The sequence below is a fragment of the Schistocerca gregaria genome, chromosome 6 (assembly GCF_023897955.1).
Source record: "Schistocerca gregaria isolate iqSchGreg1 chromosome 6, iqSchGreg1.2, whole genome shotgun sequence".
NCBI lineage: Eukaryota > Metazoa > Arthropoda > Insecta > Orthoptera > Acrididae > Schistocerca > Schistocerca gregaria.
This window is the reverse complement of record NC_064925.1, coordinates 515,154,540-515,170,296: the sequence shown is the minus strand read 5'-3', so window position 1 is coordinate 515,170,296 and position 15,757 is coordinate 515,154,540. Positions and strand designations below refer to the sequence as shown.

The window sequence follows — 15,757 nt, the reverse complement described above, 5'->3', positions numbered from 1 at the left end:
GGCACTGGCTGAATGTTCGTCTGTGTTGAATGTAGCAGTTTAACTTCTTGGATATAGGTCCTAATGTAAAGCAATGTTTTTTCTTGTTATCCAAACATATTTCAGAACCTGTGTGCCATCATCAGTGGGCTTTGTTTATTGGACAACTGTGAGACTGAACATATTTTAGGTTGTAATTGATCTAATAGAATGACACCTACACAGTTTTTGTTCGTTGTTGTTCTTACCGTGATTTTACATTATATGGTTTTGCAGGATCATTGTATGGTATCCTGTTTAGTTCAGTTACAACCTGAAACATATTCAGTTTTACAGTTGTCCAATAAACAAAGCCCACTGATAATGGCACAGAGGTGCTGAAATAGTTTGGATAACATGAAGAAACAGTGTTTTGCATAAAAGGCGTAACCAACATCCAGTAACTCTAATTGCAAACACGGAAGACATACAAGATCTGCAAACCTATAAGATGAATGTAGCAGTTGTAGGCATGCCATGTTGTTGGGCCTATTCACTGGTGGATGGATGTTATCTGCTGCGTGTTTGATGGTGTTTGCTGAAATATTCCTGACCCGTGGTTTGATACCGGCTGAGATTGCCCGAATCTGACGATGGTGTTGAAAATTTACATTCTCAACGGTTACTTTTGTTTTTGATGGTACTTATTGAAAGCAGGAATAATCTAGAGCAGAAAGATACTTATCTTCATCAACTGCTCTTGGCATGTTTGAGGGTCGTTTATTTTCTTCTTTAAGGACCTGCAAAATTTCTGTATCTTTTTCTCTTTCTATTCTCTTTTCTGTTCTTTTTCTCTTTACAATAAGGTCATCATCTATTTATGAATGAGGCATTAGGAACAGTAGCTATTCGAAGTTGATGTACTTCCGCCTTTTCTTTGCAGAGCTCCCAGAAGATGCTTTCTCCTTCAGAGCTCGTTCTCGTCTGAAGCAGTCACTTAGGGAACCCCATCTTCCGTTAAGTTCAATACATGTAAACAAGGTATACATCCATAGCTACTTGTTTTTCTATCTTTTTTGTAGGTACTTTGCAACAGACAGCTCCTTCCTATCTTTACATGATCAAAATTTACTTGATGCATCAACTATACGCAAAACTCTTTTGGAAATATGCCAAGCTGTTTCGGAAATCTTAATGAAATCATACATACCATCTCCAGCAAACGTATCACGAACGATTTTTATGGAACGACCAGTTTCCCTAACTGTTTAGGGGCCACTGATGGTATGCACATACGCATACAAATGCCGCCTATGTTTGGTTCGAACTACTTCAATTATCAACAACTTTTATCTTTGGTACTCCCAACTGTGGTGAACTCAGCTTACTGCTTCATACACTCCTGGAAATCGAAATAAGAACACCGTGAATTCATTTATTGACACATTCCTGGGGTCAGATACATAACATGATCACACTGACACAACCACAGACACATAGACACAGGCAACAGAGCATGCACAATGTCGGCACTAGTACAGTGTATATCCACCTTTCGCAGCAATGCAGGCTGCTATTCTCCCATGGAGACGATCGTAGAGATGCTGGATGTAGTCCTGTGGAACGGCTTGCCATGCCATTTCCACCTGGCGCCTCAGTTGGACCAGCGTTAGTGCTGGACGTGCAGACCGCGTGAGACGACGCTTCATCCAGTCCCAAACATGCTCAATGGGGGACAGATCCGGAGATCTTGCTGGCCAGGGTTGTTGACTTACACCTTCTAGAGCACGTTGGGTGGCACGGGATACATGCGGACGTGCATTGTCCTGTTGGAACAGCAAGTTCCCTTGCCGGTCTAGGAATGGTAGAACGATGGAATCGATGACGGTTTGGATGTACCGTGCACTATTCAGTGTCCCCTCGACGATCACCAGAGGTGTACGGCCAGTGTAGGAGATCGCTCCCCACACCACGATGCCGGGTGTTGGCCCTGTGTGCCTCAGTCGTATGCAGTCCTGATTGTGGCGCTCACCTGCACGGCGCCAAACACGCATACGACCATCATTGGCACCAAGGCAGAAGCGACTCTCATCGCTGAAGACGACACGTCTCCATTCGTCCCTCCATTCACGCCTGTCGCGACACCACTGGAGGCGGGCTGCACGATGTTGGGGCGTAAGCGGAAGACGGCCTAACGGTGTGCGGGACCGTAGCCCAGCTTCATGGAGACGGTTGCGAATGGTCCTTGCCGATACCCCAGGAGCAACAGTGTCCCTAATTTGCTGGGAAGTGGCGGTACGATCCCCTACGGCACTGCGTAGGATCCTACGGTCTTGGCGTGCATCCGTGCGTCGCTGCGGTCCGGTCCCAGGTCGACGGGCACGTGCACCTTCCGCCGACCACTGGCGACAACATCGATGTACTGTGGAGACCTCACGCCCCACGTGTTGAGCAATTCGGCGATACGTCAACCCGGCCACCCGCATGCCCACTATACGCCCTCGCTCAAAGTCCGTCAACTGCACATACGGTTCACGTCCACGCTGTCGCGGCATGCTACCAGTGTTTAAAAGACTGCGATGGAGCTCCGTATGCCACGGCAAACTGGCCGACACTGACGGCGGCGGTGCACAAATGCTGCGCAGCTAGCGCCATTCGACGGCCAACACCGCGGTTCCTGGTGTGTCCGCTGTGCCGTGCGTGTGATCATTGCTTGTACAGCCCTCTCGCAGTGTCCGGAGCAAGTATGGTGGGTCTGACACACCGGTGTCAATGTGTTCTTTTTTCCATTTCCAGGAGTGTATGTGTTGATATACGATATTAGGGCAAATCTAGCGACTCTAATGTTTTTCGAAGTTCATTTCTTGGAAACATTTGACTAAAGTTCGTTTGAATATAACATGTGGTCGACAATTACCTCGTGATGAACATGCTAAACTTTTGCGATTTGTTTCCATAGGTCAGGCACTTGCATCATCAATGTACCAAGACGTATGACTGAGTGCTAATTTAGAATTGTAGCTAGAAAACTGAGGATATCCCACAAAAACCTAGACGTTAGTCTGGAACATTCTGCAACTTTTTTAGTCCTGCCTTCCTCAGTTGCGTGTAATATTACGGTATATTGACAATTTTTACTTATGGACCGTCTGACAGCAACTGAATAAAACATTTTTGGTGCCATACGCGTTTCGCTTTTACTTTCTGCACAGCATCATCAGTGGTCTGGAATATGTACAATTGTTTGCTATTTAATTTACATTTTTGTCACTGTACCTATAGGTTATAAACAGTTCTGGTGGCTGGTATTTCCTATTAAGTAGGAATGATTTGTGCTGTACTTACAGGTTGCGTGGACAATTTCTTACATATTACGTTCCTGTCTTCGGCAAAAAAATTTGACAGTCGGCAACAGAAACCAAAATATTGCATTGAAACACGCGTTCAGTTCATAGTGTTGTGGAATTGGGAAAAAAATCTTAAACTGGCATTCATAAGAAGAAGAACACCACCAAAAATGCAACAGGAGCGTAATATGTAAGAAATTGTCCACGCAATCTGTAAGTACAGTTCAAAACATTACTACTTAATAGGTAATACTAATCACCAGAACTGTTTACAACCTATAGGTACAGCGAGAAAAATGTAAATTAAATAGCAAACATACATACATATCCCAGGCCACTGATGATGCCTTGCACAAAATAAAGGCGAAACGCATTTGGCACTAAAATTGTGTTTTATTCAGTTGCTGTCAGACGTTCCATAGTAAAAATTATGAATATACTGGAACGTTCTATTCATACAAGTAAGCAACGTGTATTCGACACAGCTTTGTAGGGAATAAATGTGGTATTCGCTTTGAAGATACATGTGGGCACTATAGTTTTCATCACAGACAACCGGGTCGGATTTTTTTTGTGGTCCCGATTATTTTGTAGGTCGTGCACTTGCCTCTATTAACACACTCGTGCATCATGTCCCTTACAATAGACAGAATAGTCGGTGTCCGACAGTTGGTCGTGTGCCCTCCCTTAGAACCTCTCCTATCGTGTGAAGTCGATACGGTGCTAACCGTGGGAGGACTATGTATTGCACGCGCATAGTTGACACTCGGCGCGTTGGCTGATGGGAGCGACTGCAAAGGCATTTCCCATTTACAGCCGCTCCTATCAGCCAGCGCGCCAAGTGTCAACTTTGAGCGTTTAATACAATTTTCAATCAAAAACAATGAGGTGTGTTATCGAATACTCAATGAAAACCAAGTCTAGTTTCTACATTGCCCTCACAATCAGCTTAGTATCACACTTCTGTTGTGTGCAACACTGTTGTTTTTTAACCCTTAGCTTCCCAGGTCATTTTTCGGTCCCACACGGTCCCACGTGCGGTCTGAGTGAACGCTACGCGGTTAGATTAGGTTAGGTTAGAGTATATTTAAACAGCCATATAAATTGTGTTCAGCAATTTTACTGGAACATATCAGACTTTATGTAAAATCTTATATTACTCAACACACAAAAAATATATTCCAATAATTTTAAAGTTCATTTTTACGAAACAAAAGGCATTTAAGCAGAAAACAGAACAAAATTATCATAGTATTATACGATAACGTTAAAGCTATGAAAACTCAAATACGCCACACTTCACATTACTTTTTGCTGTATTTTTTTGTTTATTACACACGTAATAACAAAAACCTTCAAAAAAATTAAAAATTTAAAACTGCACTAGTAGTTTCCTCTGAGGGTTTTCTTTGCAAATGGCTGGAAATTCAATTTCAAGTCAGATTGGCTTTTCGCAACAAAGACGAATATAAAGTTTCCATCCCTTCTCTTTTGGATCAAAGGTGGCGCATGTTGTATGTTTTTTCAATCGTTCTATGATTTCTACTCTTGGTTCTGCTACAGCCAAAAAGGCTGCACAAAGTTCACAGTGTACGAGGTCTGTTCAAAAAATTCCAGCAACTTTGTCCACAAAATTTTTCTACGCTTACCTTCTGCTTACTGTGGATGGTCTCTTTTTAAATACTCTCTTCCATAATTGATACACCGCTCCCAACACCGTTGTCACTTTCGGAAGCAGTCCTGGTACGTTTCTTGCTGGACTGCGCAAAGCGCCGTCTGCGAATTTTCTTTTATCTCGTCTATCGTTGCAAATCTTCCCCCTTTCAACGGAGTTTTCAAATTAGGAAATAAAATAAAGGGCGCAGGGGATACGTCTGGATGAGACAACACAGTGATTTCATTTTTTGTGCAACTGTAACCACCAACAGGGATGCATGTGCGGGTGCATTATAGTGATGCAAGAGCCATGAATTGTCTCGCCACATGTCTGTGTTTTCTTCTCACATTTTCTCGCAAGCGTCCCAACACGTCCTGATAGTACCATCGATTAACCGTTTGTCCCTCTGGCACGAATTCATGATAAACTATCCCTTAAAAAGTCAAAAAGAACTATCTATATCTACATCCATACTCCACAAGCCACCTGAGGGTGTGTGTCGGAGGGTACCCTGAGTACCTCTATCGGTTCTCCCTTCGATTCCAGTCTCGTATTGTTCGTGGAAACAAGGATTGTCGGTATGCTTCTGTGGGGGCTCTATCTGATTTTATCCTCATGGTCTCTTCGCGAGTTATACGTAGGAGGGAGCAATATACTGCTTGACTCTTCGGTGAAGGTATGTTCTCGAAACTTTAACAAAAGCCCATACCGAGCTACTGAGCGTCTCTCCTGCAAAATGTCTTCCACTGGAGGCGCGCTGCTCTCCGTTGGATCTTCTCTATCTCTTCTATCAACCCTATCTGGTACGGATCCCACACTGCTGAGCAGTATTCAAGCAGTGGGCGAACAAGCGTACTGTAACCTACTTCCTTTGTTTTCGGATTGCATTTCCTTAGGATCCTTCCAATGAATCTCAGTATGGCATCTGCTTTACCGACGATCAACTTTATATGATCATTCCATTTTAAATCACTCATAATGCGTATTCCCAGATAATTTATGGAATTAATTGCTTCCAGTTGCTGACGTGCTATATTGTAGCTAAATGACAAGGGATCTATCTTTCTATGTATTCGCAGCACGTTACACTTGTCTACATTGAGATTCAATTGCCATTCCTTGCACCATGCGTCAATTCGCCGCAGATCCTCCTGCATTTCAGTACAATTTTCCATTGTTACAACCTCTCGATACATCGCAGCATCATCTGCAAAAAGCCGCAGTGAACTTCCGATGTCATCCACCAGGTCATTCATGTATATTGTGAATAGTAACGGTCCTATGACACTCCCCTGCGACTCACCTGAAATCACTCTTACTTCGGAAGACTTCTCTCCGTTGAGAATGACATGCTACGTTCTGTTATCTAGGAACTCCTCAATCCAATCACACAATTGGTCTGATAGCCCATATGCTCATACTTTGTTCATTAAACGACTGTGGGGAACTGTATCGAACGCCTTGCGTAAGTCAAGAAACACGGCATCTACCTGTGAACCAGTGTCTATAGCCCTATGAGTCTCGTGGACGAATAGCGCAAGCTGGGTTTCACACGACCGTCTTTTTAGAAACCCGTGCTGATTCCTACAGAGTAGATTTCTTGTCTCCAGAAAAGTCATTATACTCGGACATAATACGTGTTCCAAAATTCTAAAACTGATCGTCGTTAGAGATATAGGTCTATAGTTCTGCACATCTGTTCGACGTCCCTTCTTGAAAACGGGGATGACCTGTGGCCTTTTCCATTCCTTTGGAACGCTACGCTCTTCTAGAGACCTACGGTACACAGCTGCAAGAAGGGCAAGTTCCTTCGCGTACTCTGTGTAAAATCGAACTGGTATCCCATCAGGTCCAGCGGCCTTTCCTCTTTTGAGCGATTTTAATTGTTTCTCTATCCCTCTGTCGTCTATTTCGATATCTACCATTTTGTTATCTGTACGACAATCTAGAGAAGGAACTACAGTGCAGTCTTCCTCTGTGAAACAGCTTTGGAAAACTACACTTAGTATTTCGGCCTTTAGTCTGTCATCCTCTGTTTCAGTACCATTTTGGTCACAGAGTGTGTAGACATTTTGTTTTGATCCACCTACCTTTTGACATAAGACCAAAATTTCTTAGGATTTTCTGCCAAGTCAGTACATACAACTTTACTGCAAGGCACTCTTACTTGACTTGACCTGACGAGCTTTTTTTGGTCGTGCAGAACCTTTCCCGACCCATTGTGAAGAATGACCTTGGTCCTAACAATATAACCATTGACACAAGTCTCATTATCAGTTATGATTCTCGTATGAAGCATCTAGTTCTCATTTGCGCGATCCAAAACCTCTTCACAGACTGCTAGGCGAAAGTCTTTCTGGTCTTTACTCATGAGCCGTGCAAGGAACTTGGCAGCAACACGATACATTCCAAGATGCTTTGTCAGGATTTCATGACGTGATCCAACTGAAATGTTAGATTCCTCTGCAATCTCTCCGACAGTCCGTCTCTGATTGGCACGCACAACTTCGCTGATGTTCCTGACATGAGCGTAGTCGGTAGACGACGAAGGGCGTCGTAAACGAGAGTCATCTTTAACTTACGTCTGGGTATTTTTCAATCGTGTAAACCATTTCTAACACCGAGTATAGCTTAAGAACTCATCGTCGTAGGCTTCCTGCCCCTTGGTTTTCTTTTGTTTCACGCAAAATTTAATGCAGGCGCGTTGCTCCTCTTACTCTGCCATCTCGAAATTCGCGAACTGTGCGGTACAACGTTCTACTCAGTACAGCACTAAACAATAACTGACATACAACAACCGAAACTTCCGGTAGCTACACACTGAACACAGGAGTGAGCAGGGATGCCAACCGCATTTCGCTCCTAGACACCACTGGCACGAAATTACGAGTGTTCCGAAATTTTTAACAGACCTCGTATGTGATACTTGTTGAGTCGCTTTTAATCTGTGGTGTCACCAACAGTTAACAAGCTTCTTCAAAAATTAAAGCGGTTCGCCTGAGTACTGTATTTGTAGGAACCTATGTCCAAAGCAGAACAAAGCATAACTTCTATCTACAGATTCAGTCTCCACACTTCTGCCATCACTCTGACCACTTGTTTCATTCAAGGAATTGACAGGTGGCAAAATAAATTCGTCTTACTTTCGCATTGTTCTTATACTGTATTATCTGCACTTTCAGTTTCGTTGTCACTATCTGATCGCTTTCTGAACTGCCCTCTAACCAATTTAAAACAGTATCCTGAAAGGTGCGGTCTCGGACACCGCTAGCACAGAAGAAGTGGCAATAGCAAGGGTCCACTTCACTGCCGACAACGTAAACCACGGCAGCTTCGGGAAAGAACAACCAGACAACGCTAGAATCTCCTACTGCACCACTACGCATTAGCATACGCGTTCATGCGGAAAGATTCTGCAGTTATTTGTTGTTGAACAACCCTTGCAACGTCCTATAGTAATTTAACGTAAATTAAAGATGGCGTTCCCGGATCTGAACCACAAACCGTACTTTACAACTGTGCTCGATTAGTTTACTTCGACGTGTTTCAATAACTGTCATGCCGCTTACACGGTGAGGGCAACTTCAGTCACGCAGATACTGTGCGCCAAACCGGCATCGGCGCGCCACGTGCAGTTGCGCAACGGAGCGTTTTAGCTGATATCCTTATCACTGCCGCTCGGGCGAACGTAAGCTATCACCGGCGCCTGCTGTCACGCCCAGGTCGTCCGCAGATAACAGAAATTGCCAGCCTCCGACGCTCGAGGGCAGCCAACATTTTTGGCATCTCTCAGCCACATTCGGGAGCCAAATCACTCCATTTTTCCTGTTCGGCCTGTTTCAGCGCATTACTCGTGATTTTGCAACGCCATATCCTTCCTACGACAGTTTCTTTCTATTCGAGGGAAAGAAGTACCGAAGCTGACTCAGGATGCAGAACTGTTAATGACATCCTGCAATAAGATGGGTGCAACATCAATTCATACCACGGTTAGAAAAGGTATATAACACCAAGTACCCCTTCTCACTCTCTCACTCTCTCTCTCTCTCTCTCGTAAAACCCAGCAAGCAATACAATATATTATCAAATGCTAAAGCAAGACATTACCATAGCATATGCTTCTTTTGCTGTCCAAACGGCTTTTATTCGTATCGCTATATCTAGCAGTATGTAAGTCTACGGTGTCTCTTAGCTACGTACATATCGCACGAAGTTCATATAGATGGGAGTAAAATTGCTCCCGACGTCAGGATAACAACGGACTCTGCGGCTAATATCGTTGCAGGTATGCAAACTACTACAAACCACTCAATACAAAATTCCATGTTGCAGGATGCACACTGTACTGAAAAGCATATCCCGCAACAGTTTTGCCACACATGAAAAAAAAGAAAGAAGTGAAGACATACAGACGACGGTAAACAACACTCAAAACAGAATGTGGGAGGTAAATGTATTTTAGAAAACAAAAAATATCATTGTTTTATTCACTTATAATCCACCACTTTGACATCCTAAAGCTAAAGATCTGTTTAAGTAAATCACACGAGTCATCAAACTGAGATAATTTCATTCAATGATAATTTACGGAGAGATCAATGTTTCTTTACTTTTTTTTAAGTACACGCATTACACATCATTCCCAATTTCAACCTAACAATCAGACGATATGTTTAAAAAGGGAGAACGCAAAATACTATAACTAAAATTACAAAGCTAAACAACTTCTATACGTTCAACACACAACAATACATTACACATTAACACGTTAAAGCAAAGCTACGTAGAGTATTCACATGCGTGTAGTTGTCTATTAAGAACTTTAGTTTGACGTTGGTATATTTCCTAGAACTTTACCAAACCACTTTTTTCTTTCTTGTAACCCTGATAATTGGACGACGACTTGCTAGGAAGTTGAAAACAGTATTGATACCCGTTTGCGTGACCTGGGATGGTCACACTGTTCCCTACAGGCAATGCCTAGTACGTGTATTTATGTATTATCACAAACTGCAAAAGTTTCGACATACACAGTAACAAGATGAGAATTGAGCTATTTCCAATAAGCCATCCCAGGCTAATCTCCTTCATCATTTAATGTATGCACTGAAGACGAAGAAAGGTTTGGAGAGATTTTTCACAACCAGGAGCATAATGATGCGCAAAACGAAAAAATCGCGGCAATGACTATCAACGAACGACAGTACGCAATCAACTCGGCGCCCGCCACATCGGCAGTTAACGACTGCGCGTCAAGTATCGAGTGCACAGTTTGCCAGATAGTTCCGCACAATGTGGTAACGAAATTCCGTAACGCTGTGAAACAGCGTGCGCTTTGCCGTGCAGAACTTCTCCCTTTAACATTTAACCAGTGGGGAGCGACACCCTCACAGCACCGCGCCACCGCATTTCGCGGAGGATCGAAAATCGAAGGCGGACCTTCCTTCCTTCTGTGTGCAGCAGAGGAAGCTGTTAACCAGTGAATGATCCTTTCGAAACCCGCTCGCTCTCCAGCTCCTTGCTACGGGAATTGTGAAGATTTCCCGACGAGGCCAAAGATGTCAAGAGTGCTACACGAGAACGCAAACGTGGCCTCTGGCACTGCACCCGTACCTCACACGACAGTAAGGTATGCAGCGACACACAAGCGCATAACAAAAACTTTGCAGGCTAACAAGTGTCTAGGAGGCAAGAGCTGTGTTGTACTTTCAGTATCTTCAGAGGGCATTTGATAAAGGAACTCTTAAAATCACCTTAACGTTTTCTTAATGAATGTAGCTATAACGACTGATTAACGCGAGAATTGAGTTTTATTTCACACTACTCTGCAGTAATTTTGACCCATATTCGGTCTAATTTCACCTACAATTGTACGAATGATAATTAAAAGTAAAGAGCAGTACTTGACGTGTGGTTAAATGAAATTGCATAACATTTCCTTAAATGTCAGGAAAATTTTCCGATCGTCGTCGGAAGATTACACCCTGCCTGCCCCTGCCTACTGTTGTTTACAGTAAATTTCTTACACTTTGGCATTAATTACTGAAAAATACGTAATAAAGAAATCACTCAGTGATGTTTGAAGACACTAATAATTCTGCGTTTATGTAGCGCTTCATGCAGAAAACGCTATCTGTTTCCGTTGTGTACGCTTACTTAACACACTGCCACTTACAGAATTCAGAATGCTCTTCAGAAGACATCATACACTGAAAGGCGATTGACAGGACATCTTCTCTGGTTGGTATTTATCAAATTAGCCGATGCATATGGTGAGTTAAGACGACGGATTAATGAAAACGTGTAGAAGTGTTTCACGAACAGCAGGTTATATGTATAACAAAATCTACAACCCATAAACGATGTTGTATCAACACAAACGTTGATGAACAGGGTGTAAGAATCAAATTCTGCTCACAGGCCGGTCGGTTTTGCACTTAAAAGCGCAAAACGTGACGCCATAGTTCCGAACATTTCAAGCTGATGCATCAGACGGTAAAAGAACACCAGGCACTGACTGATGCAGCTTTGAAAGACGATGTATTTAATTTTTACATTTTAAGGTAATATCGCAACAAAAAACTGACACCTTACAGTTTTAGTTGAACCATTACTTTTACGTCATTGAAATTCGTCTGCGTTGTCTTACATACACGGATTATGCATCCGCCTGTTTCCCAGTCATAAAGCAAACATTAAACCAACATCCAGCGCTATGTTGCTCTTTTTCGATTGAGGAAGTTAAGCTTGGCAACCTCCTGTGTAATTTCAGTCTCACCCTTTGTCTTCAAACGCTTCACTAATTAAACTGCTATCCTTCGCGCGCAAGCCAATGTAACTACGTCAACCGGTAATGCCTGCAGGCCACGAGCCATATGAATGAACCAATAAGCGAACAAAAATAAACGCTTCAAAGAAAAAAGTTCCGTCCCCCCATGGCTAGCTGATGCCATACAAGCCTTATCGGTTTCTCATGCTGAACGGTACAACGGCGTTATATAGGGTGACTAGCAGCACATTTACCTGTAATTTAAAAGCCGAACTTTTACACTAATCGTTAACGAAACGGAACGAAATGCCTCCTGAATTCATGTCGAGTAATCTCGGCGAGAATTTTTGGATGTTACTCTGACAGCTGGTGCCGTAATGCGATCGTCTATACCTTCTTGCTATTCTTATTTGGATTAGTGGACTGTGTATTTTTGTTGGTTATTATTTTGTTAACTTGCCCGATTTCTCTCATAATTTCGAACAGGTTGCACCATTTTACGTTGTCGAACGCTTTTTCTAGATCGACACATCCTTCGAACTGGTCTTGGTATTTCTTCAATCTTGCTTCCATTGTCAACCGCTACGTCAGAATTTTGTCTATGCTGCCTTTACCTTTAAGAAAGCTGAACTGATCGTCAGATAACAGATCCTTAATTCTCTTTTCCATTCTTCTGTATTAGAATGTCAGCAACTTGGAAGCATGAGCTGTTAAGCTGATTGTGCGATAATGTAAGCACTTGTCGGCTCTACCAATATTCGGCAACGTGAAGAGCCGTCTTGTTGCCACTTCCCCCAATGATTTTGGAAGTTCTGATAGAACGTTAGCTATCCCTTCTGCCCTTTTGACCCTAAATCTTCCAAAGCTCTTCTAAATGCTGATCCTAATACTGGATCCCCTAACTCTTCCCTGTCGAATTCCGTTTCTTTTGCAACGGTATCAGCCAAGTCCTCCCCCGCATTGAGGCCTTCAATGTACTCTTTACACCTACCCACTCACAGGATTTGCGTATCTGGAGAAAGGCGTTCAACAAAGTAAAATGACGCAAGATGTTCTGAGAAAAATAAATGTAAGCTACAGGGAGAGACGGGTAATATAAAACGTGTGCAACGACCAAGAGGGAACTTTACGAGTGTAAGACCAAGAATGAAGTGCTCGGATTAAAACGAGTGTAAGGGATATCGTCTTTCGCTCATACTGTTCGATCTATACATCGAACAAGCAATAAAGGAAATAAAAGAAAGGTTCAAGAATGTGATTTCAATTCTAGGTGAAGATTCGCTGATGACAGTGCTGTCTTCAGTGAAAGTGAAGAACTACAGGCTTTATTCAATGGAACGAATAGTCTAATGAGTACAGAATATGGACTGAGAGCAAACCGAAGGACAAAAGTAAATGAAGTAGCAGAATTGAGCACAATGAGAAACTTCATATGAGCACTGGCGATCACAAAGTAGATGAAGTTAAGGAATTCTGTTCCCTAGGCAGCAAAAACCCGTGATAGACAGAGCAATGAGGGCATAGATAGTACACTAGCACTGACGAAAATGGCCAAGAGAAATCTGTTGGTATCAAACATACGTCTTAATTTGAGGAAGAAACTTTTGAGAAGAACGATTGCAGCACAGCATTGTATTGTAGTCAATCATGGACAGCGGTAAAACCGGAACGGAAGAGAATCGAAGCATTTGATATGTGGTGCTACAAGAGAAAGCTGAAAATTAAATGGACTGATAAGGCAAGGAACGAGGCGGTCCTCCGCAGAATCGCGTAAGAAAAGGAATATATGGAAAAACAGTGACGAGATAAAGGGACAGGATGCTAGGACATCTGTTAAGACGTCAGGTAGTAGAGGAAGCTGTAGAGGAAGACAGACTGGAATACATCCAGCAAATAATCAACAACAGAGCCTGCAAGTGCTATTCTGATATGAAAAGGTTGGCAGAGGAGAGAAATACGTGGTGGGCCGCACCACATCAATCAGTAGACTGACGACAAATAAATAAATACATAAAAATAATTCTGACATTTTAATAATTTCAATTCATGTCGAAATATTTTCGCCACTGAGTCGCAACATGAAAATGAGAAACATCACAGCGATTTTGAAATGCATAATCACCGAAAACATCGAGATTATGGTGACTGGCAAAGATGTTTCATGAAAGAGTTTACTTTCACGTGGATGAAATGGGGCAGGTAGTTGTTATACATTAATCGAAAATTCAGAAGGTAGCTAATGGCAGACGGCTAGACAATGTTCTTCACATTTGAGACTATATTCTGAGAAAAACAACATTGATGTTTCTTGCAGCACATATCCATCGTACTGCGGGCAAATACAATATTATCTGCCCATTGTGGATTACTACACATTTTATTCGTGACACGAAGACGATGGTCTTCATCGAGTTATACTGAATTCCGACTTACTTGTCCAGTTATGGCCACTGCCCTAAATATTGTTATATACCTACACAAATTAGTGTTAACTTCTAAGATGGGCAAATACTGCGAAGAGTAAACGACTGTAAAGACACAATTGTAGCGCTTGAAGGTAAGCGATTCTAGCCGTTCTGCTTGTCAGTTAAGATGGGAGTCCAAAAGCTGCTGTTTGTTCGTTTGCATGCGACTCAAACTTTAGTAGCCATAACGTCTCGATCAATCAACACCGCTTATAATACTCAACTGCGCATGTATAGAAGAAAATCAGGTTTCATGACATTAACGTTAACGTTGAACAAGTTACGTCCATAAGGAAACTAACTTGCAGTTGGTGTACTGCAATCAAGTCACACCCTTTTTGCTTTTAACCTTTAACACCCATCTGTCCGAGAAATTGACAAATGCGACGTAACATCACGTTCTGAGCAAAATTAGTAACTATAACGCGGCGTGCTGCCACCTCACGGGTATTATGAAATCATTTATATTTATTTTGGAAAAAAAGTGTTCTGCTCACTTCAGTACTGTGAATGATGTCTCAAAGTGGCAAAACTCCAGGTATAAAAATAGCATTGTGAATATTAACTAAATGATACGAGCGTAATTATGCAAAAACAAGATCGAGAAGTTTGTTATTCACTGCAGCTAAAATACTTCGTCGACAAACAGATGCGCGGCTCGTGAATCAAAAGCGCGACATGTGTCTTCCTCCAGAGAATAATGTGGTCACTAATTGGCGCGCAGACTTCTGAGAACATGAAGTCCCTCTGGAAGAACTACGAACGCTTGCCAAAGTAAACCCGCAAAGTAGTCAGGCAGCGAGCAGCCAAAGAGGACGTGTCAACTATTCCCACTACGCACGCACGCACGCGCACGCTCGCACGCGCACGCACACACACACACACACACACACACACACACACACACACACACACACACACACAGAGAGAGAGAGAGAGAGAGAGAGAGAGAGAGAGAGAGAGAGGAAATAGGTCGAACATTACAGCCACAGTTACGTCATTACGAGACGCAACATTATCTCAAATGGACAAAAACGTGTATGTCGTCGCCCCATTTTGGACGATCCTGAAACTTACTTAGTTGGTATCATTTATGTATTACCATACAAAAGCCTAAATAAGAATAGGGCAGAGGCAAATACGTGTTCAATGATTGAAATACTAAACCACAGCACTCGGTAATGTGTTAAAAAAAGCAGCCACCGGATTCGGTAATGTTTTACGAGCAACAAACTAGTTTTTACCCCTTACCGCATGAAATTCATGATAGCTCACGGTATGGTAAACACGCTGTGAAAGGAAACAACCACATTTAATATCTGTAACGGTCATATCAGGATAAATGTATTTGCTGGTAACTATTGTAGAACTACAGTCTGATTAAAATTACTTGATAGTTGACACTTTACGTGTTGGAGGTGCCTCCCTCCAATCAGGGCGGTCAGCATCAAGCCTGGATTATTCGTCGTTGCCAAACTGCCGCAAAACGGTCAGTTAACTACCAATTCGTTGTCTGGCTTTCTTTTCATGTTGTGCCTAAATACCGAAAAATCGTTCGTGT

At 42.6% G+C, this 15,757-nt stretch overlaps 1 protein-coding gene across 4 annotated transcripts in view; it reads right to left on the bottom strand.

Moving 5' to 3' along the window:
• The window catches only part of LOC126277905 (KH domain-containing, RNA-binding, signal transduction-associated protein 2-like), a 505,341-nt gene that overhangs the window by 389,324 nt on the left and 100,260 nt on the right, over window positions 1–15,757 (bottom strand). The gene's annotated exons all lie outside the window — the stretch shown is intronic.